Here is a 24942-nt window from a genome sequence, read left to right on the forward strand (position 1 = left end):
GGAAGAGCTTGGCATGGTGGGGGAGCTGAGGGAGGCCGGTGAGGCTGGAGCCCAGTGAGCTAGGTGTTGAGTAGCATGAGGATTAAAGACGGCCTCTAGTTCCTTCTTGCTCTTATCCTAGATAGGCAAAGTCTATTTCCTGTCCCCTCAGTTCTGGCCCTTGCCCTATTTTGACCAACAGAATGCCGCACAAGGGATGCGGTGGCGTTTCGAAGACGGGGCCCTCCAACGCGTGCAGCTTCTGTTTCTGCCACTGACACTCAGCCCGAGCTACGGGGTGAGGTACGTGGGAGAGGCGTCTCAGGTAACAGTGCTCGCCGAACTTCGAGCCGCCTCGGGGGACCGCAGCCCAACCGACACCGCGTGGGGCCAGAGAACCGCTCCGCAGAGCCCGGGCGGCTCACAGACCTTTGAGAGACAAATGGGCGTGGCAGTTTTAAGCCATTAAGTTTTGGCGTGGCGTGTGACACCGCAGCAGGGAACCGAAACCTAAAGGTGAGCGGAAGTCGACGGACAGGCAGGATCCGGACCCAGCCCCCCGCGACTCCCGGATCCTGCTTCCGTCCACTAAGCTGCGCAACGACAAAGTCTCTGAGTGCCGCTGCCCTGGTGTAATTCCCCTGCCCGTCTGCCTGCCTGTCTCCCATGCTCCTGCCGGCTCTGACTTTGTCAGCCACCTCCTGGGCCTGACCCTTCCCCGGGGACCCGGCTCGGCTGACGCCCACGAAACCCGAATGGCGCACGAGGATCTCCGTCCATCTTGCCATTGTGGCTGCGTCTTTTGTCCCGGCACCAGCGTCCGCGCTGGCCCGGGGGAGGGCTTCCTCCCTCCCAGCAGCCCCGGGGAGCAGGCCGCTGCCCTACTAGCTCCCCTGCACTCAGACGTGACTCACTGACCTTTACGAGCCCGAGACTTGATGGGCCTGGTGTTTTATTAACCTAATAAAAAGGCAGTCTGGTTCAGGGGCTTAACATTTCTGGAGAGAGGAAGGCTCTGCCCCCTGGGCATTGGAAGGAAGAAATAGTGTCTTGGGCCGAGCTCCCACAGCACTGTTCTCTGGGACTTCTTGCGAGGAGGCAAAGAACAATTCATTGTATCCCCATCAAACAGCCCCAGCAAGCCACAAAGCTTAATTTAATTTTGTAATCAGTGGAAGCACAGGCAGAGGAAGACTGCTCACTGTTTTCTCCACTTTGCTTTTTAATAGGATATCTGACAGCCCACATAATACAGTGGCTTTATGCAATAAAGAACGTGCACACACGCACACACACACGTACACATGTACTCGCTTCTGCGGGAGAAAGGCAAGCCTCTAGGTTTGGGAGGCCAGAGACCTCCTCCCTTGCTCACTTTGGGGCCTCTGGATAAGTCGCTTCGGTCCTCTGTGCCTCTTAATGGAACAAAGGTATTCTCCTCATCTTTCTCAAATTTAGTGAAAATAGTAGCTAATCTTGATGGCGGGCTGAAGACGCGTGCTGGGGAATGTGCGGCGTGTCTCATTGGATCTTAGTAACAAGACTGTAGGGCAGCTCCTGTTAGCGTTTATTTTCTAGAGGGGGGGACCGGAGGCACAGAATGGCTGAGTCGTGTGTCTAAGGACACACAGCCAGGAAGTGGCACAGCTGTGTTCAGAGGGCTCTTAGCTGCAAAAGCACCAGAAGCTGGTTCTGGATGTTTGAGCGGAAAAGATGCTCATCCAAAGCGTGACCAGAAGCAGTTTCGGGTTGTGCTTCCAAAACCACGCCCCGGAGCTCAGCCTGGCGAGAAAGCCACCTCCGTAGCTGATGCCACCGCCAGGCACACCCTGCTGGTTACACCGTGGCTGAGAACTTGCCTTTCGGCTCCAGCCCCCTGCTGCTGGCTCCAGCGTGGATACCGCTTCTGCCCTAGGGATCCCACCTTTACCCCTGCCGCCCCCGGAGCCAGCAGCCGTGACAGAGCGTCTTCTTTCCCGATTCTCTCACTTCTCATGAGAGTCTGGACCGGTGGGTTTGGCCGGCGGAGCCCAGCTCACCTGCCAGCTCCCTGGTTGCAAAGAGGGGAAAAAGAGAGTTCTGGGTTTTCCCCCCGGAGACACAGAGCACGCGGGACTGGAAGTTCTCCAAACATCCGAGGGTGATCCAACGGTCCGTAGAGCCAGGAATGAGCCGGATGTCCGCTACTCACCAGGCAGTCCGATCTAGAGCCTGCCCTTGGCCGGATCGGATGAAACGCTGGGGTGAAAGAGCTCTGTCCAGCATAAGGGCCTTTGGCGGGGTGGGAGGGCTGGGGGAGACTCGGGTGAGTGGCCAGTGAGCGAACACGGTGCCTTTCCACGTGATCTCCCCCTGCCCATGATAACAATAGTGCACGTGCGCGTGCATTTTTAAAAATTTCCTATATGCCAGGCACCGTTCTGAGTATCTGACATACGTTAACTTATCTACTATTCACAACAGTCCTTTAAAAAAAAATGAAGAAAACCGGGGCGCCTGGGTGTCTCAGTCGATTAAGCGTCCGACTTCAGCTCAGGTCATGATCTCTCGGCTCATGAGTTCGAGCCCCACGTCGGGCTCTGTGCCGACAGCTCGGAGCCTGGAGCCCAATTGGGATTCTGTATGTGTCTCTCTCTCTCTCTCTCTCTCTCTCTCTCTCTTCTTCTTCTTCCCCTGCTCATGCTCTGTCTCTCCTTCAAAATAAATAAACATTAAAAAAATTAAAATTAAAAACAATAAAAAATGAAGAAAATGATCATCCTCATTTGATAGCCGAGGAACTCCCAGAACAGAAAGGTTGAGTAACTTGCTGAAGGACACACAGCCAATAGCGCTGGGATTTAAAGCCAGCGCCGGCTCCAGAGGCCATGCCTGCCACCACTATGCTAACACGTCCACCCGAACGGCACCTCCTCTGTGAAACTTAATAAAAGAGCTCTCGTCTAAGGCCAACCTTCCCTCTTGTGGAACCCCCCCCTCCCCCAGGCCTCCAGCCTGTTCTGGCAGGATCTGTCGCTTGCTTTCATTCCATGATCTGTTTTCTGTGGCTCTGTCTCACCCGCTGGACTGTAGGGCAGGGACTGACTATGTGTTTGCTTTTTACTCTCTAGGTTGCTAACAGGTTCCTCACTGCGCCTGGTGCCTGAGAGACACTCCGTACTTGTTGAATCAATGAGAATTTTTGAGCAAATATATAGGGTAGAAAGAAATCACGGCCAGGTCTACATTACTGAAGAGGGGCAAATGTTGTTTCCAGAAGCTCATTTCCTACCCTCCCTCCCATACCTGCAGACTCCATTCTGGGGGCGACAAGAATCTTCCGAGGGCCTTGCCAGGACCTGCTGTGGCCCTGGTCTGATGGAGCAGGTATCCTTAACAGCAGGAATTCTTTCAAACCCTTGGGTATTGGGGAATTTTCCTTAATTAAGCCTGGCAACCCTCCCTATTAATTAAGAAGGAGGGCAAATAGTAAAGAAGGGATGATATTCATCTCAATTATTACCTTGACATGTTTTTTTAAGTGGTTCTCAAATGTCATCACTGAACCAGCTACATTGGAGTACCTGTGGATTTCTTTTAAACTACAGATTGATGAGCATCCTTGAACTGAGGTGGGGCCCGGTACCTGCCTTGGTAGGTAACCCCTGGGGTGTTTCCCCTGCCCGGCTAGGTCTGGGAACCAGTGTTTTGCATCACGTTTGCCACCAGAATGCCATGAAGGATACTGTTGGTCCCTCTGTGTAGGTGGGGCTGGAAAAGTCAAGTGTTTGCCCAAGGTCAGCAGCCAGTGGGTACAGGCCGGGGGCTGAGGCTGAGGACTGCTTAGTAAGCAAGAGGGAAGACAGGAGGGGGCTGGTCGAGGTACTAGAATGCCCAGCATGAATGAAGCAGGAAAAATGATTGCAACAATAGGGAATGACCATCTTGTTTCCTCCTTCCCAGTTCTGTGGCCTCTTGTCAGCCTCCTGGTGCCCAGCTCCCATGGCCGCTCTTGACCTTAACAGAGACAACCTATCCTGGATGGCCTTGGTCCGACTCGCTGGCCCGTGATTACCCTCTGGGTCTGGGAAGCTACCCTCCTGCCATCTGATTGGGCTGGCAGTCCCTTTCCCTACCCCCGCCTGGCCCCACTATGTCACCTGGCTCATAGCGACATATCTATGACATGCCTTTGGGAGACTGTCCAATGTCTCCACACCCCCAGGCCAGAGCATCCCCCTCTGGGAGTGAGCAGAAGGATTTGCCAGGGCAGAAGGGGGCATATGTTATAAAACGTAAGCCTGACAGGGGTTTGCAAAGCACCTGCTATGACTCTCACGGGAAGATAAGAGAGGGTCCCTGTCCTGGGAGTTCACCATCTTGGTGGGTATTAAGACACTCTCTTGAAAGGCAGAGAAAACCCACTTGATCAAAGGCAGCATCCTAGGATTCAAACAAATTCTCAGACCGTGGGAAACACATAGCTGGAGCCATCCCCGTAAGCAGAGGGCATCACGGAAAGGGGAGAGGAGGTCCCCCTGGAATGTTTCCTCAGGATGTTTGGGGTTTTGGTGGCCGATGTGGTGGTGGAGGCTGCCAGGGGGCCCAAGCCGGGAGACAGGGGTGAACAACGGGCATAGCTCATACTCACAGCACCGGGTAGGGCCAGGCATGACTCTATGCCCCTGGCGTGCGTTACCTACCCCCCGAATCCTCATGACCACCTTCCAAAAGAGGTGCCTATAAGGGAGGCCATTTGACAGATGAGGAAACCAAGGAGCAGGGAGGGGACGGGACTTGTCCAGGGTGGCACAGCTAAGGTAGCAGACCTGGAGTTGGAACACAGGCCATCTGGCTCCAGGGTCCGTGCGCCTGACCGCTCTGCTAGGTTCCCTGTCCGAGTGGAAAGGTGCATGAGGAGGGGAGGTCTAGAACTGCAAGGAGCTCAGACTCCACTGTGGCTGCTTCCTGGTGGGAAAGGCAGGGGAACAGGACCTGAGGCTGACCCTCCAGGTTGGGCAGAGGGACGTGGGCAGTGTTGGCATGGGGCATGTGGATGCTTCTGCAGATGGAGAGCTGCTGGGTTTCGAACCCAGGCAGCAGTGGGGTCGCAGGCCCATGGTTGAGGCTAGATGAATCTGGTCCCTGTGTACAGGGTGCTCCGGGTGGACAAAGATGCAGGATGTTTCTGCAAAGCAGAGGTGGGGTTGAGGGTCTGCAGGGGGAGCTGGGAGGGGATGCTGCAAAAGTGGGAGGAGGGGCACTCTTGGGACAGCCTCATCTGGGCCTTCTGCCGGGGCCACTGCCCCTCTCTCCCTGACACTGGCCAGCTGAGTGACTTTGGATGGGTGGCTTTGCCTCCCTGGCCGTCTGCAGAATGAAAGGACACGGTAGGGGTCAAATGAGGCCAGGACCGTCACGACAGGAAGCCGCAAGCACTGTTCAAACGGGAGACGATGCTTCTGCGGCTGATGCCATTTTCCTCCCCTCCATCTATTTGCTTACTGATCTCCAGCCATCTATTTTCAATCTCCCTGTAGGCATTTACCAGTATATTTGTAGCAAGTGACGTCGCATCGTTTTTGGATGTAGCAAGATCATAAATTATAGAAAAACAAATGAACGCCATCCCTGCCTGGGCCTTTGCAATCCTGGTGGCCTTTGCCTCCGGTGGCCGACCCTTTTATCCGCTCGGCGGCAGCGGCCGTCCATGCTGTGGCCTCGTGGTCCCGCCCAGACCCCAGCCTCTTGGTGGAATACTAACCAGTCCCTCGGGGAGTCCGCGGGGCTCCCAGCCACTCCCTGCCGCTCGGCATCGCCACGTTCTGCCCCATGCACCCCACCTCCCCACAATGAAAGTTCATGGGAGACCCTGGAAGGAGAGCCCTGTGGTTCAGGGTCACTCGTTCGCCACCCTACAAACCATCCGGGGGCCTGGGAAGACCAGGCTCAGCCCAGGTTTGGATTGGGATGCCCGGAAGACAAAACACAGGCCAGTGACCGAAGCGGGAGAGCCAGCAAAGCGTTTTGAGACCTTTTTCAGCCAAGATATCCTGGGTCGGACATGCAGGGGGCAGTCGAAGATCCAGATTAGAACTCAAGACAAGAGTCTCTGCCGGAGGTGCAGGCTGAGAGTCGTCTCCATAGAGGTTTATATTTAAAGTGGAATGCATCTGCTATTCTGGTCTCAGTGACTTTACTAATGTTGGAAATTAGCTGTTGCCAAACAGTCATCACGGTACAAATAATCTTAAATCTATCCCGTAGTATATCCACTCACTGATAAGTCCTAACGGAGCACCCACGATGTGCCAGGCACTGCACTAGGCATCAGGGCTGCAGGGGTCAAAAAACAGACATGGTTGCCACCTTCTGGAGCTTAGAGCTGAAGGGCGGGGGCGGGGCGGGGTGCAGCAGGTGCAATGGTAGAGATACCCCTTCACTACGACTTGGGAGGCTGCAGGGGGAGGAAGGTAGGTGGCGCTCTACCTGAGGGATCTTACCTGGCTTGGGAACAAAGGACGGTTTCCCTGTGACTTGTGAGATTTAAAGAAGGGGCAGGAGTTGGCCAAGTAGGGGAGTGGGGGAAAGCCTGTCAGCAGAGGGAGTAGCACCCCCTGAGGCAGGGAAGAGCTTCTCAGCTTTGCCAGAGCTGAGCTAGAGCTCAGCTCAGCTTTGCTAGAGCTTCCAACGGGAGGGGTCTTAGCTCCTACCATGTTTTGTGTCCGTCCTTCTGCAAGGCTGTCCTCCTTCCCCCGACCCCAGATTCTGCCTCTGGAAAGGAGAGCTGTCATGCACGGGGGACCAGCAGAGTATAAAGCTTAGGAATCAGTGAGCCGAGTTCTAGGCCTAGCTCCTCCATTAACAAGCATGTGGTCATTTAATCTCCATGGGGCAACGTCTTCACAGGGTTGACAGGAAAATTAAATATGATAATAGAGATCTGGCCCTCGTCACAGTGCCTAGTACGGAGTGCCAGAACGGCAGCTAACACGTCCAGTGTGCTAAGCATTCTAAGTAATCCATTTAACTCCTGACCATCCCGTGACGTGGGTGCTGACATACTCCCATTTTACCCACGGTAAAACCCAGGCACAGAAAGGTTATGCAAGTTGCCCAAAGCTGCACGGCCCGTAAGTGCCAGAGCCGCAGGCGCAAACCGAGGGAGGCTGGCTGGGTGAGTCTGCTCAGAGTCCCCACGGTGCGCCTGCCTTCTACGCGAAAGCCAGCGTTTCTGCTCTGGGTATTGTTGTTTCTATCGTCAGACATCCTGACACCACGGCTGTCTGCCAGGCGTCTGAACTGGACCACTTCCTGGAAGCCCTCACTGGCCACCCCGCAGATCAGAGCCCGATTGAGAGGCCTGTACATCTGTGCGAGGGGGGCGCGTGTGTGTGCGGATGCTGCCAGCCAGAGACAAAGAGATGCTGCTTCCAAATCCCCCTCATCTCCAACAGAGAGAGAGAGAGAGAGAGAGAGAGAGAGAATGCTGGAAAGAGAGGGAGACAGAACTAAGGACAAAGGGAAGAGCCTTAAGCGGTTCCATGTTTAAGAACGGATGTGCATCCGCGAGGGCTGGGGTGAGAAGGGTCTGCGAGCCGAGCAAGCAAGCGTGTCTCCGGGTCCGCGGTGGGTCTGTGGGAGGACCTGCGAGCAGGCCGTGTCTGTGTGTGTGTGTGAGCGTAGCTCTGTGTGCACGGGGAGGGAACGTGCGTGCGGGGGGCACATCTGAGCAGCTTCATGAGCGTCCCCCCGCCCCCGCCCCAGGTAACAATCACAGAGTGGACTGGGACTGAGTCAAGACAGAGGCTGGGTCTTCCCGGGGACACGGGCGCACAGGCCCATCACAGTCTCTGATATTTTATTGATTATACACCAGCCTGGAGGCGATTAGAGTTGGGGCAGCAAAAAAGCAATTTTCCTCCCTTTCTCCTGCTTTCCCTGCCGGCCCTTGCTGCTAAGCTGAGGCCAGCCCTGCGTGGGCAGCCAGAGGACATCTGTGTCATGCTAGTCCAGAGCAGAAGTCCCCGTGCTCGGTGACCACCCTCAGATTCACCAGGGTGCAGGTCCTGCTTTGGAGGGCACATCACTGGAAGGATAGACGCATGGCTTAGGCGGAGACAGAGTGACAGCAGCCTGGTCTGCCCTGCCCAGGCCATGGAGCTGGGTGCCTGCCAGCCTTTCAGTTTGGGACCGGATGGAGAAGGCAAGTCTAGGCACACCAGGGTTGGGAGGTCAAGAGCATTCAGACAGGGGGCCCGTCATGATCCTGAAGCCAAAGTAAGGGAGCGTCTTGCCCTGGGGGATGTGGCGGGGATCCACTGGCCTTCATTGTCCTCGCCTTTGCAGTGGGCACAGTCTCTCTTGGGATGACTGGGAGGGGTCACTGATCCATCACCTGGCCCATAGTAGGAGCTCACAGAGCCCAGTGGTGCCATTAGAAGTGAGGGAAACACGGTTCAACCCAGGCTTGCCAAAAGTAAACATGACTTCACTCATATGAGGAACTTAAGATACAAAACAGATGAACATAGGGAAGGGAAGCAAAAATAATATAAAAACAGGGAGGGGGACCAAACATAAGAGACTCTTAAATATGGAGAACAAACTGAGGGTTACTGGAGGGGTTGTGGGAGGGGGGATGGTCTAAGTGGGTAAGGGGCATTAAGGAATCTACTCCTGAAATCATTGTTGCACCATATGCTAACTAACTTGAATGTAAATTAAACAATAAATAAGTTTTAAAATTTTTTAAAAACTAAAATATATTAAGAAAAAAAAAAAAACAAAAAGCAAAGGTCAGGACCGGGACAGGCTTACTTTTTTTTTTTTCTTTTTTTTTAACGTTTACTTATTTTTAAGAGAGAGAGTGAGACAGAGGGCCAGCAGGGGAGGGGCAGAGAGAGAAGGAGACACAGAATCCAAAGCAGGCTCCAGGCTCCCAGCTGTCAGCACAGAGCCTTATACAGGGCTCAAACTCACAAACCGTGAGATTATGACCTGAGCCGAAGTTGGACACTTAATCGACTGAGCCACCCAGGTGCCCCGACAGGCTTACTTTTTAAAACAAACCTTGCTGGGCACCTGGGTGGCTCAGTTGGTTAAGCATCCGACTTCAGCTCAGGTCATGATCTCATAGCCTGTGAGTTTGAGCCCTGCGTCGGGCTCTGTGCTGACAGCTCAGAGCCTGGAGCGTGCTTCGGATTCTGTGTCTCCCTCTCTCTCTGCTCCTCCCTGTTTGCGCTCTGTCTCTCTCTGTCTTTCAAAAATGAATAAACATTAAGAAAAAAATTTTTTAAAACTAACCTTGCAGCAGGTGGGAGTTGACAGATTGGGGGGGGGTGTGGAGAGGTAGTGGAAACAGAATATTCCAGGCACCGGAAACAGCACTGTGAAAGGCACAGAGGACCAGCGGCTGCCACAACTACTAGAAACAAATCCTTTGGGCCATTTGGCCATTCTCCCATGTGCCAGACATTGTTCTATGTGCTCTTCACGTGCTTGCTGGTTTATGGTCTTTGAGGTGTACTCTCATGGGCCCATTATACAGATGAGGAAACTAAGACACAGAGACATAATCACCGGACCAGGAGCAGTCCCAAGAAGACGCGGGGGAAGAGGGTTCCAGTGTCATCCTGAGATATTGAAACTGGCGGCTGTATGGCCAGTGGGGAGAGATCAGTCGGTGGCCCCTACAGAGGGTGGATCATGGATCAAAGGAGGTGTGGCTGAAGGCAGTGGTCAGAAGGGAGGCTGCTCCCATAGCCATCTTGTATTTCTGACAGGCATCTCCGGCTTTGAAAGCACGCATGCACGTCGAATGGCGAGTTCTGCTCACTGCAGCTGCCCCCAAGGCACTTCCATTCCCATGAATGCTGTGTCAGTCCCGGGAGATGGAATTTGTCATACCAATTGCACAGATGGGGACAGCAAGGCTCTGGGAGCTCTGATGGATGTCGCATAACTGACATCCAGCTGAGACAGGACCCTGCCTAGGACCTGTCGCTCAATCAGTGACACTAAATTCTCTTGTCCTCATGAAGCTATCTCGTCTACTTGGGCTGCACCCTCTTGGCAGGTACAGTCTGTCTGACCCACCAAGCACATGGTAACCGCCAAGAAGCATGTATCAAATGAGCAAATGATGAGTGAGTTTCCAAGCACAAGAGTTGGTCCCCCCGGCTCCGGAGAGCCCTCAGATTCTGTGGCAACAAGAAGAGAGCTCAACTCTTGCCCTTTTTCTCTATCAGGCCAGGGAAGATTCTGGTACATGGACAGAGGAGCTGGTTCATGAGATGAGGGCAGAACAGGGAGCAGGGGCCCCCGTCCTGATGACTGGACTCAGGCCATCTACCACCAGACCCCCAAGTTAAGAGACCCGGCTCACCCCCTCCTCCAACTCCCAGGCTGGAGAGGAGGACAACCCCATGTCATAAATGCCAGCCCGGACTGTGGGAAGGGCCAACAAGCTGACCTGAGGAAGTACTGAATGCTCGGAAGACAGACCTCTGAACTGAGGCAGGCCTGAAGGACAGTAAAGGCATGGACCAGACGGCAATCCTAGAGGCTTGGGGAAATCTGGCTCCCTCAGGACAGCTGTTCTGGAGGAAGCCAGCACTGACTCGGAAACCCATCTCTAATACAATATGAATGATGGAAGTGCTCTTTCTGAAATATTTTAAAAAATAAGATCATATATATATATATATATATATATATATATGATCGAGAGAATGACAGATGGACGGGGTAGTCAGCAGAGTATTTTTAATCCTAGAGCCAGGCTTACGTAACGATGGGAAGAGAAAAACGAAGGCAGGTGGTGAGTCATCTGGAGCAAAGATGGGAAGTCTCGCCCCAACCTCCCCCTTCCCATTCTGCCGCATCTGCAGGTGCCGGGGGCCGGGGAGGGGGTGCACATCGAAGAGCCCAGAGTCATGGGCCCGGCGTTGGTGAAGAACCACGGTGAGGCAGGCTCAGGGCATGGGCTGGCGCTCGCAGGTTCAGGAGGGGTGCTGGAGAGGAAGGCAGGGCCCAGTCTGGCCCAGTCCCAAAGGCTGAGTCTTGGAAACACTCGTCAATTTCCAGGAACTTGGGAAAGGCTTGAGATATTTTCGAGTGAGTTCTTGGCTCCACACTGCAGACTCTGTCATCTTTGACTTCCTGTAATTCGCTGAAACGGGGAACTGTGAAGGCTCCCATCTGGGAGGCGCTGTCTCTGAAGGGCCACCATGTCGGCTGACGGCACGAGAGCTCTTCGGAGCTCTTCTCTTCTCAGGTCTGGGGAACACTAGCCACAAGCCACCAGGCAGTGTGAAAGCAAGAGGCTTTGCATGGGGGACGTGAGGAAGCCACCCTGACTGTCACAGAAGGAAGGCTGGAGATGGGGCACAGAGAGAGCCTGCAGAGTCCGCCTCTGGGGAACTTCCGGAACACGGCACCTTCTGTCTGCCCCCCCGGTGGCCTACAAAGACATCTGCGTGAGGCAGGGGGCTGGACGAGATGGCCAGGGGAGGCACCCTCCCCCTCCAGAGATCTTGTGTTACTGCTCAAACTACACACAGCCCTCACAGAACTTTCTTCAGCAGAACTCCTGCATATGCCCTCTTCCTTCCAGCATTCCCAATAGCTCCTGCTGACCAAGTGTTTACCACGGGGCCAGATGCCTTCTTTGCTGCGTATTATCACATTTAATCCACCACCCTCCCTATAAGACAAAGGCTACTGTTCCCGTTCTACAGATGTGAAAACTGAGATATGAAGTCAGTGTCTTACCTGGGATTTTAATCCATCTGTGTAACTCGTGCTCTTAACCCCGACAGCCTGGAGCCTCATTGTTCCAAGGCTGACCCTTCCCAGGGTCTAGACCCCTGCATTAAGTTTGGATGAATCCAACCAGAGTTATGGGTCCAGAGAGGCAGCTGCTGGTTTCAGTAACCACGTCATCTGTCCATGACTCAGCCTACAAGCAGGCAAGAACTGTCAAGAAAGGGGCTCCCACACCACAATCCAGCCAGTGGCCAGCCAGCTGCAGTCACTGTCCCGAGCAGCCCTTTAAAACTCTGACTGGTCAAATCAGGGCAGGGAGGGAGGCAGGGAGGGAGGGGAGGGGAGGGGAGGGGAGGAGTTAATCAAATCAGAGGCAGCTTTATCTGTCTTATCAGGGACCACCATTGTTAGCTTCCAAACAAAGGAACCTTGTCTTTTTATTGTTCCTGTTGGAGGATCCCTGAGGTAAGCCCAGCAGCCGTCGGCACTGGACAGAAGGCAAGGTCTGCACAGGACAGAAGACAAGGTCTGGGAGGAGGACCCTGGTTCTGCCAGTGCAGAATGGCCCAGATTGCCCTCCAGCCCCTTCCAGGAGAAATCTTCACGAGGTAAGGAGAAAGAGAGGCCTGGAGACAGAAAGAGACAGAAAGCCCATAACAGATAAAGACAGAGATAGAGATCATGGGAGAGACTCAAGACTCACGGAGACCCAGACAGACAGACAAAACAAAAGCAGAGACCCTCAGAGACATAGAACCCAGGCAATTAGCAGCTATTTATTGACACCTTCCCCCCACCACTCCTGCCATTTGCCAGGCACAGTTCTAGGACCTGAGGATACAGACACGACTGAGGCAAAACCCTGTTCTCAAAGAACTCCCTGGCTAGTGGACTGTCAGGGTAGGAGACACAGACAATCCACAAGTAACCCCCCAAAGCATAATGATTTCAGATAACAAGAGAATAAAATACGATGATGATGTAATAGAAAAACTGAGAACCAGGGAGACTAAGATACCAGAGAAGAGGCAGAAAATGCCATTACAGACCATGAGCCGACCAAAGAGGATGGGAGGGAAGAGGGGAGAAGAAGAGGAAGGAGGTGGAGGAGAAGGAAGAGGAAGAAAAGAGAAAGGGAAAGAGAGAGAGAGAGGAGACATAGATAGAGAAGCCACAAGAAAAACAACACCAAAAAAAGGCCAGGAGATACGGAGGCCATGAGACAGATACCAACAGTAGTTAAGAACCCTGAGAACCCGACTGTGTGCACAGGAAGACTAGAGTCATGCCCTGACTGAGGGAGACTGAAGATAGGAACCAAATGACAAGGGCATAAGCAGAGAAAATTAGAAACCTAGAGTCAGGAAGACAGAAAGGCTGGGTAGCAACCCAGAGAGAGACAGAGGTGGAGGGAGAGACAGAGAGACAGCTGCCATCATTCATTATGGCGCTGGGTGTTCAAAGTTGCCCCTGGATCCATGGACTCCAACCTTCTCATCGTTCCTTTTGTTATCCTCCCTGAAGGGCCCCAAAGTTTGAAAGATATTTGTCTACCAAACAATCTGCATTTCATAAGTAATAATTTATTCACTTTCCCATTTTTTATTCATCAAAGACGTCTATAACTGGCAATCAGAGCTTCAGAACAGCAGGAGCTCGCTCATGTTGCCACACTCAGTTGCTGTACTTCCAGCCAAAAGCAAAGAAATCTGCCATTTGAGTCATCAGCCTCGTTCAGTCTGATCACAGGTAAATGGATCCTTTGTGTTGAGTTTTGGGCGACGTTGACAATAGTTCAAAGGACACAAAGGAAACCCTGCTGCCTTCACAGACCTCTGCAGATCCAAGGGCCCATTTTCCAGATGACAGTCGCGGGAAATTCCTTTGTCCTGTCAGGCACTGGGCTGTACTACTGGAGTGAAGGTCTCGTTAAGGTGGACTCTTCCCTTGGAGTTCATGGCCAGAAATGGATGTACAGCATCCATGTTTTACATGAAAACTATAACTATTAAAATAACAGTATAAAAGATTCCATTTAGCCCCCTAGCTGCTGTCCTAGTTCTCGCCTTCCTCCACAGCCATACCTGTCAAGGAGGGAGGGTCCTTTTCTTCTGACCTCCTATAACTTGGCTCAGCACTCTTATTCTTCCCTGAAAGTCTTCCAAATTGACCAAGCCAATGACTTTTTCAAATTCAATTCTCTTTATTGTGTAGCACCATGAACACTGCCTTCCTACCCTGTTTTCAGATGTTAGATTCTGGTCCAGAAGACTTCAGATAGAATATATGTTTGCTGGTGTACCTGTAGGGATGGGGCGGGCCTCCCAGAATGACCTTGCCAGAGGCCAACCACCCATCCCTCTTGGTCTTGGTCTTTGTCTCTTGGTTTCCCCTGTCAAATTTAAGCCCTAAAATGATCTATGGAGATTGGCAGTTCTAATTGTGTCTTTCTGGTCTGTGACCCTGGCCACGCCCCCAACTATGTACCTGTGAGAAAACTTGTTTTGAAGCATGTCCATAATGGCTTCCTGGGCTCTAAGTGCTGGGCTGTCCTTGGTTCGGTGTCTTGCTTGACCCCAGTTGCAGTGTGTTTCAGATTCTCCTGCCAGGTCTTCCTGCAGCTCATTGCCTTGTCTATTGGATCATATTCTCCCAGTGTCATCAGTGGTGGGCATTCACCAAGGTGCGACGACCACTCCAAGTAACTGTTCTCCTCGGCCATGCTCTCTTACTGAACACCATCTGTGGTTGGATTAAACACCACGCCCAAATCAGCACTCTACCTCTGATTGCCCACTTATGCATTTACTCATTTTCTCCCTCATTTTGAAGAATTTATGTTCCATCCTTCATTTCTGTCTATTAAGCTACCACCATCCTTCAAGACTTACTTCTCTCCCAACTCCTGGTGCAGGGAACCAACTGCACACCACATGGAAGATCTCAGAGGTTATCCAAAACATCTAGGAGCAGGGATCGCTTGATAGGTCTAAACCCTAGGATTCCAAGAAAGCAAGCATAGAGAGCGTATCTTTTATACAAACGTAGAACCAGGAGGGGAAACAAAAATGAACCAGAAGGATCCAAAGCCAGGGAGACCTTGGGACAAACCAGGGATGAGAATAAGGGTGGAGCAAATTAAGATACTGTCCCACTCTCATGGCCAGAGCTGAGGTTCCAGAAATTCAGCATGTTAGCAACCAGTCATAGCTCATGAGTGGGTACCATGTTGAATTAAAGGCACAGTGTCAGAACAGGTGATTCCTAAGTGCTACAAAGGGCCTCTCTGTCATCATACTCAATAGCAACCTCTCCCTCCCTCTGCTCTCCCAAAGCACTTCATCCTATCACCATTCATGTTTCATTCACAGCTGCTGTTTGCTCACAGGTGCTATTTTTCTTCTATTGAAAGCATGAAATTTCACAAATATTGATGATATTAACTCCCCAATTATATGTTAAAATTAGGAGAAAATTCTATTTGAAGAGAGACTTAAACAAACACAGTGTTAAGGGACAGATTTATTCCCTTCTCACTTTCAACCTTGTCTGTAATTAATTTTGACTTGGAAATCTTGAGTTTATTTATTTATTCAACAAACATTTACTGAGTGCCAAGCATATACCAGACACCATGCTAAGAGCTTCGGTGTCACAAGAAGCAAAACACAGTCCCTGCCCTCTAGGAGCCCCTCATAAAAACAGAAAGACAGGAAAATCAACAGTTAGAGGGGAAAGTGATAGGTGTTGAAATAGAGTGTGTGTTGATGTTTAGGAAATATATGGTAAAGGTAATCAGCCAAGACTCTGAAGGAGGTAATGGTCAAGGAAGGCAGGAGCAATACCTTATCTGAATCCTGAAGGACATGAGGTAGTTGGAAATGGGTAGGAGAGGAAGAGACAATTCAATCAGAATGATGAACCCAGATAAAAGGGAGACAATGACACAAAAATTACTGGAATGGCAGATTGTTCAGAGTGTCTAATAATAGGCTGCATGGTGGGGCAGGATAGGTGAGAGATGAGAGGTGTGGCTGGCTGGCAAGGAGAAGTCTGGAACAAGATCACAAAGGGCCTTGTATTCAATGCTAGAGAGTTTATATCAAGTATGCTTATGTTAAGTTTTCCTGTCCTTTCCAAGAGATTTAAGTAGGGAATGGCCTGCCTGGATTTGAGTAGTTGAGAAGAACCCTTCTGGCCTATGTAGAAATAAGTTAGAAAGATGTTGCAGTAGTTCAGGTGAAACATGATAAAAGCTTGAGTGAAGGCAGTGGGGAATGGAGAAAATGGGTGAATTAAAATGCTATTAAGTGGAAAGAGTCCACAGCCTTCAAAGAGTGACTGGGGTGCAAATTTTCTTTGAACATGTCCTTACATCAGCAGCCTTCTGGGCTGTGTTTGCTCTGCTTTGGGCTCTGGCTTTCAGGGCTAATGGGCAGCATGGATCCACCTCTATCTGATGGCTTGCTACAGCTACTCATGGATTGACCATAACCAACACTCTGGAATGAATTTTTTTTTCTTGCTTTTGGTTTCATTGGAATAGGGTGTCACTCCTGCCTCCTAGTTCCTCCAGCAAGGTCAAGACCAAATTCCATAGTCCAAAAAGAAAACTTGTGCACCTAACTTCAGATTCACAATCCATCCCTACCCTTTTCTGCCTTCCATTATTGCATTTCTTTTCTTCTCATTGCTTCAAAGAGCACTGGTGACAAATATGGCTGTTTGTACTTAATTCCATCCTTTCTTTGACTATTTTTGACCAATCAGGATCAAAGTTTACCTTGGTTGCCAAGGAAACCATGCTATTAGTTATCTATTCATCCATCTTTGAAGCTCACCACTAGTGTGAAAGTTACTTTGCATTAGATTCTAAGGGGGTGCTCATTAACTTGATTATACTAGAAGAAGCAGTTCTAATGTAAGCTACTCTTAAAGGAAACTTTTTTCCTCTTGAATATTTTAGACATACTTGTAGAGTAGAATTAATTTTTAAAGAAAATTACATAGTATTTTTATGACAAGCAAAAATAGATTGAGGGGAGAGAAGAGGGAGGAATGCCAAAGAGGCAGGGGAGGTGAGGGAGAGAGGAAGGGAGAGAATGAGACTACCTGAGTACAGAGAAAGACAGAGATAAATAGAAAAAGAATATGACAGAGACAGAGACAGAGTGGACACAGATTACTTCTTATTGGAGTTGCTGTTTGCTGCTTGCTATCAAGCAATGTTTTGGAGATAGTCTATGGAATAGATCATCAAAACCACTTTTTACACCTTATAAAATATACCAAGACTCTGACAACTACAGATTAGAGAAATGACACCAACACTAACTGTCCTGTAGTTTTTCACTCCTGGTTTCAATGTTTACAAAGAATACTAGTACTTAAAACTTTCACTTTCTGCCCAAGATATGATGTGTCTTGCTGTCATTAACCAAGATCGAAGTCAGTCAGGGTTGACATGTCATCTACCTTCCCTGTCCCCGACCTGTAGCTTGTTCTAATTCCCTTTCCTGGCCAGCTCCAGAAGTCCCAATGTTTTTCATTCTCCCAGTGAATGAAGACTACATTGAAGTTGGTAGCATAAATCTAGTTTCAGAGATGAATAGGATAGGGCAGGAGGAGTGTTAGCTCCCACAACTTCCCAGAGAAAGAACCACGTACTTCTGTGCAGCACTGGCTCAGAACCATGGACAGCAACAGCCAAGCCAGCTCTCCTTCCTTCCCCTCTCCCACCAAACATTAGGTTTTGCTTTGGAAGAGAGTAGGGAAATCTAAATACTTAGTACTGATAGTAGATGAGGGAGGAGGGGTTAGGAAGACATTCTGTGGAATTAAAATGTGTTGATAAATGTATCTTCTATATCAGATTGCCTTGACCCTGCACTTTTGCAAAGTTAAGAATACTTTCTCTGGGTCAGGCTCATACAGATAGTCATAATGGATGTGAGATTCTGGTCCTTGTCTCTCTGATTGCACCACGCATACTCTTAACCACAATATAGAGGTTCTCTGTCTGAGCTGGGCTCCTTTTACATGAAGGAGTCAGCATCACTATTCTAGGGAGTTTCCCACTGTGGAAATTTCACCGATTCTGGTCTTGTCTGATCGGATATTCTATATGTTCTATACCAACCTTGAAATGTTATCTCAGAGGGGAAAAAAAGACTAAGAAAAAAGAAAAAAAGGGAAGCAAATTATTTTAAAAGGGAAAAAAAGACACCCCATCACTCCTCTACTCTAACACGGCCATTTTTCACTTCTACATATTATCTTTCAGCCCTTGTTGACACAGACATATTTTCCATCATTGCAACTGAAGCAGTTGTAGTATTTGCATTGTATTTTCACTTAGTGTCGTATCATAAACCTTTCCCCAAGTTGCTATACAGTCTCTGTAATGATCACTTTTAATGTCTGTGTAATGTTCTAACAAATGAATGCACCATGATTTACTAAACAACCCCCTAATTGTTGAGCATTTAGGTTATTTCCAGTTTTTTATTTCGTAGATTGTGCTATGATGAGCATTTTTATGGGAAAACCACATGGGGTGCTTGAAGGAGCACAAGCATGGAGTCAGATGGAATAGAGTTAAAACTCGGCTCTGCAATTTACCTCTAATGAGTTGAAAGAGTTCTCAAAGGTTTCATCCTGGGGGGGCGGGGGAGTGGACATTGCCAGTGCAGTGGAGTAAAGGACTGTGAGGCCGATGTAGGCCACCCACAGAGACAGATGCAAAAGGGGGAGGGAGCCACTTGAGATAAACTTCCAGGACTTTACAACTTTGCCTTCTTCAGTCGGGGGTTGAGCAAAAGCCATTCACCCAGAGGAAGGCACACAAAGGGGATATTTCTTCTTTGATCACAGACTCGGGACCTAGGGCCTGAACTGGACAATACATAAATGAGATCAGTTGGTAAAACTCTCCTTTGAGAATACATGACGACAGTAGCAGGCTGGAAAAGTGGCCCCCACACCTGTTCCTCTAAGCTCAGCATCCTGGGGTTGGTTAGAACCTTGGGGTTACTTCTCTGCCCCGGATCGACTTTCTCTGAATTCTTTCTTCCTGCCAGCTAAGGACACAGCCAATCTTCTCCATCATCTGGAGCCACCAACATACCTATGAACCCTGATCATAGCTACCAGGTGGGACTCAATCTCCCCAGCCTCTCCTGCCTCTTTCTCCCCAGGGACAATAATCCTACAGATTCCTTCATTATAATCTCTTCTGATATGCCGTGAAGGTGGATATGTCTGGGAGCTACCATATTTCTGGAATCTTCCACGGTTTCGATCATTGTGTGTGAACCTACCTGTTTCCAGCACCAGGTCGGAAGGTGCATCTAGAGAAGACCATGAAACAGATCAGCACCAGTTGCCTTTCCATGTGTTTCAAATTCTGGAGGGTAATTCTGTTCCCAGACCACCACCAGACTAAGCAAGTCCCTCAATAGTGTGGCCCCCTTTCCACACCTATATAGTAAAGGGAGGTCATCCCCTATACCTGGCTCAAAATCTCCATGGTCAACCCTACTTGAGGTGCAAGGGTAGGGAAAAGGGTGGAAAGAAAATAGGAGCCTAGGGCTAAGCCCACCCATCAGATTCCTTCAAGAAGCAATCCCCCCGCCCCTTGCCCAGGTATGTCCACGTAATTTCTGGTACATGGCTGAATTGGTAGGCTGAGCTCTCACAGCCCTGGGGAGCAGGGAAGCCTTGTCAGGGGAAAGTTGCTGACCAGCCCCTTCTCCTTGGCTGTCAGGGCTAATCAACATCAGGGCAGTTAATGGGGAACACAAAACCTATTTAAAAGCTACATTTACCACTTGGCTGGTTCCATTATAGTGTGTAATATCCAGGTGTCACAATCCCTCTCAAAATGTCTGTCTCAATGCTTCCTCGAGCTTCCGGGGTTAGGAAGTCACTGCCAAGAGCCACCTGAGGAGGACTCGTCCACCTCTGCCCCACCCCCATCCTCATAGCAAGCTTCTCTGCAGCCTCCAGTGGGAGATTCTGGAACAGGGCCCTATTGTGGACACCACAGGCACATGACTCGCTCCCTAGACAGGAGGATTTCTCCCTCTCCGCCATGACAGCTATGGCACCAATCCTATGCCCCGCCCACCTTTGAGCATGCCAGCTGGATGCCAGCTGAGCCCCCAATTTCCCCAACTCTCCCTTAAAGTCCAGATGAGCAGCATAGCTTGCCACAGCTCCCTGACATGTGCACTTCCTACTCCTGCCCCTGGAGCTCTCTCACTAAGGATCCGGAGGCAGAAGAAAAGCTGGGGATTCCATCTGGTAAGACCACAGCCCTCTTCTCCCCGGATGAAGTCCCCCAGCTCTGCCATCCATGCTGTCCATCCCACCTATCAGCGTTCAAGCATTTTATATCCCTTAAGGCAGCAGAGTCTTCAGTTGCTTGCCCCTGACCAGCCATGTGCCTGGTCTGCGAGGGTACAGTCTTTAAACGGTACATGCTGGGACTCTGAAGAGAGTGCATGTTGTGATCGTCAAAAGCAACTCTCTTTTTATTCATCCAATAAACATTGCACGAGGACCTCGTGTGTGCCAGGCACCGCACTTGGCCTGAAGACACATTAGTGAACAAAACTTGCCGTTTGGCGGTAGACACAGGCGGCAACGGATCACAAACACCTAATTTACACACTGTGGCGTGTGCTACGGAGGAAAAGCTCAAGGGTTCCTGGGTGCAAATAACAGGGGCCGGAAAAGCTTGAGGGAGACCCCCGGAAGGGGCGTGCGTGTTCAGCCTCGTTCCCAGCACCTCGCAGTGTCTGGCGTGCAGAACGTCGCCAGTCACGTTTGTGGATTGACCACCAAATGCTTCTTGTCTCCTCCCCTTCTCAGCCTCCTTCACCTGCTCCATGTCTCAGCCACGGCCATCCCCGCCTCCGCAGCCAGCCTCACGGCCTGCTTCACCCAAAGGAGTGGGGGCCTTGCAGCAGGATCAGGGCTGTCCTTCCCTCCTCCTCCGTGAGTGGCACGGGCGCCCTTTGGAGGAGCCTGGGAAGAAAGCTGTTTCCTCAAGAGGAGCAAAGGATCCACCTCCCTCCCCCTCTGGCGCTTCCCGGCAGTGTCTCCTCAACAAGCGAGGCCAGCCGACCAGGGAGCATGACAGCTCAGATTGGCAAGGGAGGCCCCGGCTGTGCAGGCCTTCCCCGGGGCAGGGTGCTGGGAATCTGGGTTTCCCAAAGGCCAACGACTCCTCTGGGATCAGCCAGCTCCAGGGCAAATTCCATTTCCCATCCCCTCGTGACGCGAGCCTGCTTAGGCAGCGGAAGTGAGGGGTGTCCACCTCCCAGGAGGTGCTAGAAATGTTCAGAGCAGCCTTGCACCGGCTGGATCTCAGCAGCACAAGAGGTTAGCCTGCCCTAGGAGGGCATCGGGTGCCCACACATCTGGCCACTCCAGACGGCATCTGTGGGAGCTGCCCACACCACCTGCTCAAAGGGCGTCTCTCCATCTTGCACACAACTGGGTCACAGTCTAAACAGAAGGCCTGGCTTCTGCCGCTGTGGCCAGACAGAGGCTGCCAGAGCTCAGCCCAGACCAGTGCCTATCCCCAGACAGGGTGGAGAAGCGCAGCACATCCTAGGGGGCCAGGGGACGCAGGGCCGTGTCCAGGCAGCTTTCACTCCCTGTGTAACCTTGGCAGCGGCCTCCTTTCTGTGAGCCTCGGGTCTTCCCTGTGAAATGAAGGATGAGGCTAAATCAGTGGCTTTCCAGTGGCTTCCCATGGGCCCCCAGAGTCCCCATAAGGCAAAGGGGAGGCGGAGGAGCAAACCTTGGGGTCCGCGGCCAGCACGGTTTCTCTGACCTGCTCCGGGGACAGAGCTAGTGCAGCAAAGTTTCGCTTAGGAAAAAAGAAGTTCATGGCTGCGAGCAAATCTGAAAACCGCTGGAGTGGTGGTCCCTAAGGCCCCTTCCAGCTCTGACATTTCATGATTTATGAGTAAATAAGATAATATATATGAAAGAGGGCCTGGAACACGGTAGGGATGCAATAAATGGGCTACGTTATTGCTGGCGGAGTCGGCACATGTCACGGGAGCCGATGGTTGCTCAGCTGAAACCAAGAGACTCGGCTCACACCGTCTCCCCATCTTCAAGCACAGGAACTGCACTCGGAGAGGTGCCACGGCTCTGGGCTGGGTAAATGGAGAAGAGAGAAAGGCAGAGAGCGCAGGAAGTGCAGATGCCAGGGTCAAGGCCGAGGAGCCCTCTGGTGTTCAGGTTCCTAGAAGAAAGGGGTGAGACCCAGCTCCATCACCGAGACCTCTGTGCACTGGTTGCCATGGAGATAGGGAGGGCGGGGGCCCAGGGCACCGGCCTCTCCACCAGAAGCGGCATTTGCTGCTCTTGATTTTATCCAGTTTAAGAAGGAAGGCATGGACGGGGGATCCTGTATACCGCCCTCCCCTGTCTCCCCATTGTGTCCTCACTACCTCCCACTCACCTCCAGGACTTCCCTGGGCAGCCACAGGCTGAGTCCCCTCTGGATGAAGGTCCTGGCCCAGGTGTGAATGGAGTGGATGAGGGGAAGGAGGCCGGCATGGCCGGAGAAGGCGGGTCGGGAAGGTGGGAGGAGAGCTGGAGAGCAGGGGTGGGGGGAGCAGAGGGGAGTCTGAAGAGGTAGGTCTGCCCAGCGGTGGAGGGTGGAGCAGGGGAATGAGGTGGCCCAGGGACCGCCACTGCTGGAGTCATTCTAGGGAGAGAAAACCAAGGCCTGGCGTGCAACAGCATCAGGGGAAATGTACTGGAAGAATGAACTCGAACAGGAGGGACGGCAGACAGGGGTTCGTTACTGGACTGAAAGTCTCAGGACCTCGGCCTGTGAAGGAATCCAAGGTCTAGCCTGGCTTTTCCCAAAACGCCTTCCCTGGAAAACTGGCTCCACTAAAAAGACTGCTGGGACCAAGACCCCTATTCCAAAAAATGCGGGTGTGAAGGCAAGGCCAGGGGCACATTAGCGTGATAAAGGCCCCATGAGGCCCCGCCACAAGGATGATGCTCCCTCACTGGCGTTTGACTCCACTCTGATTTTCACAGAGGTCCAGACAGAAAGAAACTTACATTAACTGTGTTTAGCCCAACTTTGTGTTTTAACTTTGACCACAGAGCCTCCTCCCCCATCCCCTTCAGAAACATCTATTTACACCTTCTGGAACATTTGGAAATTACTGATCTAGTCACATGGATCTCTCTCTCTCTCTCTCTCTCTCTCTCTCACACACACACACACACACACACACACATGCACACACACACACACACACACATACACACACACACACAGTGCACAGCAGCAGGGAGAAGATTCAGGATGCGTGGCTGTCCCAGAGAGAGTCACATATGTGACCCAGAGGTCCCACTTCTGGGGATCAGGCCTAAGAGACGGGTGCGTAACGTGGAAATAACCACATGCATGATGTCACAACCAAAATGTGAAAATAGTTAAATATCTAAAAATCCAACGGTTCCATCAACTGTCGTATAATTCCTCAATGGAACGTTTGCACAATGATTGTGCATATGTAGCTATACAAGAAATCACTTAAGATAGACTACATTGTACAAATTGTTTGCAGTTTGTTAAAAAGAGAACTATGTGTGGAAAAAGAAAGATAGGAAGAAAATACAAAGTAGGTTTTTTTTTTTTTTACCATGAAGAAGTCTCTCTGAATGGTGAATATAAGAGTTCTATTCATAGAAATAAAGTCATATCCACCACCACCACCACCACCCCCCCCCGCACTGTAATAAATGGCATCTGGCTTGTACATCTGGCATCTGTGAGTCTAGTCAGTTTGAGTTGGTTCCCTGAGTCTCATTCCCTGCAGGCATATTAAGTATCTGAACCTGGAGGGCTGAACCGGGCTATTGCTGTCAAAGTACAGCCCCTGATGAGACTCATCCAGAAGAGCCACACATCACACCTCCCCTTCTGACTTCCTCGTTTCATGGTCTCAACATCACCAGGGCAAACGGGGCTTTGGAGAAGGAACAGCTGAAACAAACACGTCAAGGAAAAACCTCGACTCACACTAGACCCTCCAGGAGACTTCCATATTGCTCGGTTCTTTTTTTTTTTTTTTTTTTTTTTTCTTTTTTATATTGCTTGGTTCTTGACCTTGGCTGCACATTGGGCTCCACTAAGAAACTTCTGTAAAAATGCATGAGTGCCACCATCAGATATTGGGATCTCGTGGGTGTGGCGCACGGCCTGAGCGCTGGCCTTGGCAAAAGCCCGGGTGACTCCAAAAGCCGGGTGACTCCAGGCTTGGGAACGGCTGTGAGCGCTGCTGGTGAGCCGGGGGCGGGGCTGAAGGAACGGGGGTGCTTGTCACTTCCTAAGGGCGTGGCCAGGGTCCCAGAGGGAGCTCCTCTCAGGGCCTGGGGGCCTGGGCGGGGCATGTGATGAGTCTGGGCTCCCTCCCGTGGGTCTCGGGTCAGGCGGGCGGCCAGTCCGGTGCCTCTGCCTGTGAGCGGGAGGTGACGGGGCCCCGGGCTCCCCAACATTCCAGGTTTGGGAGAAAGTCGCTGCCCTCCGGACGCCAGCGCCCGTGCTTCTCAAAGGAAGACATTGCCGCCCGCCAAGTGGACGGTTTGTAGGGCTAAATGGCTTAATATTTTTGGAGTCGAAGGAACAAAACTGCCGCAAGACACTGTTGTTTTCCCCGCTGTAATTGATGGGGCTCACTCTTTTCTGCCGTTAAAGCACAAGCTGCGGCTATTTTTCTTTTTTTAACCAAACACCGCTGAATGTGAAACATCGATTTTTTTTTTTTTAAACTGGGTTTCAAACTGAGAAATGTCTTGATCCCAGAAGTCAATCACCTCCAGCATCATAGTGACTTACATCGGCGCCCTCGTGGGGCTGACCCGGGGCTCCTGTGCCACCCCCCTCCCCCCCAGGGCAGAGACTGCCTCAAGGACAGGGACCCTCCCGTTCTTCTGAAGGGCACCCGAGGACCAGACCTGCCCCGTGTGGCCGTCAGCTTCTCTTCTGGGAGCGTCCAAAGAGCCCTCACTGCCCTCTTGACCACACCCATACCCCAGGAAGGAAGGACACTCAGAACCTCTGCCCCATTGTGTGGCTCAGGCCCACCTCATACAGTTGCGCTCGTTGCTCACTGCACAACTCTAGAGAATGTGTCCCCATTAGTGTAGTGCCACTCACCTGCTTTT

At 51.3% G+C, this 24942-nt stretch overlaps 1 long non-coding RNA gene across 2 annotated transcripts; it reads left to right on the forward strand.

Moving 5' to 3' along the window:
- Nucleotides 1-336: 336 nt before the first annotated feature.
- Nucleotides 337-19355, forward strand: LOC122241127. Of its 2 annotated transcripts, none has more exons than XR_006221109.1 (6): nucleotides 337-495; nucleotides 3090-3345; nucleotides 3501-3612; nucleotides 12183-12335; nucleotides 13343-13476; nucleotides 18807-19355. It is a non-coding gene; the product is annotated as an uncharacterized LOC122241127 (long non-coding RNA). The 2 variants fall into 2 exon arrangements; XR_006221110.1 differs by having other exon boundaries at nucleotides 18924-19355.
- Nucleotides 19356-24942: the final 5587 nt, after the last annotated feature.

This window comes from Panthera tigris, chromosome C1 (genome assembly GCF_018350195.1).
Source record: "Panthera tigris isolate Pti1 chromosome C1, P.tigris_Pti1_mat1.1, whole genome shotgun sequence".
Classification (NCBI taxonomy): domain Eukaryota; kingdom Metazoa; phylum Chordata; class Mammalia; order Carnivora; family Felidae; genus Panthera; species Panthera tigris.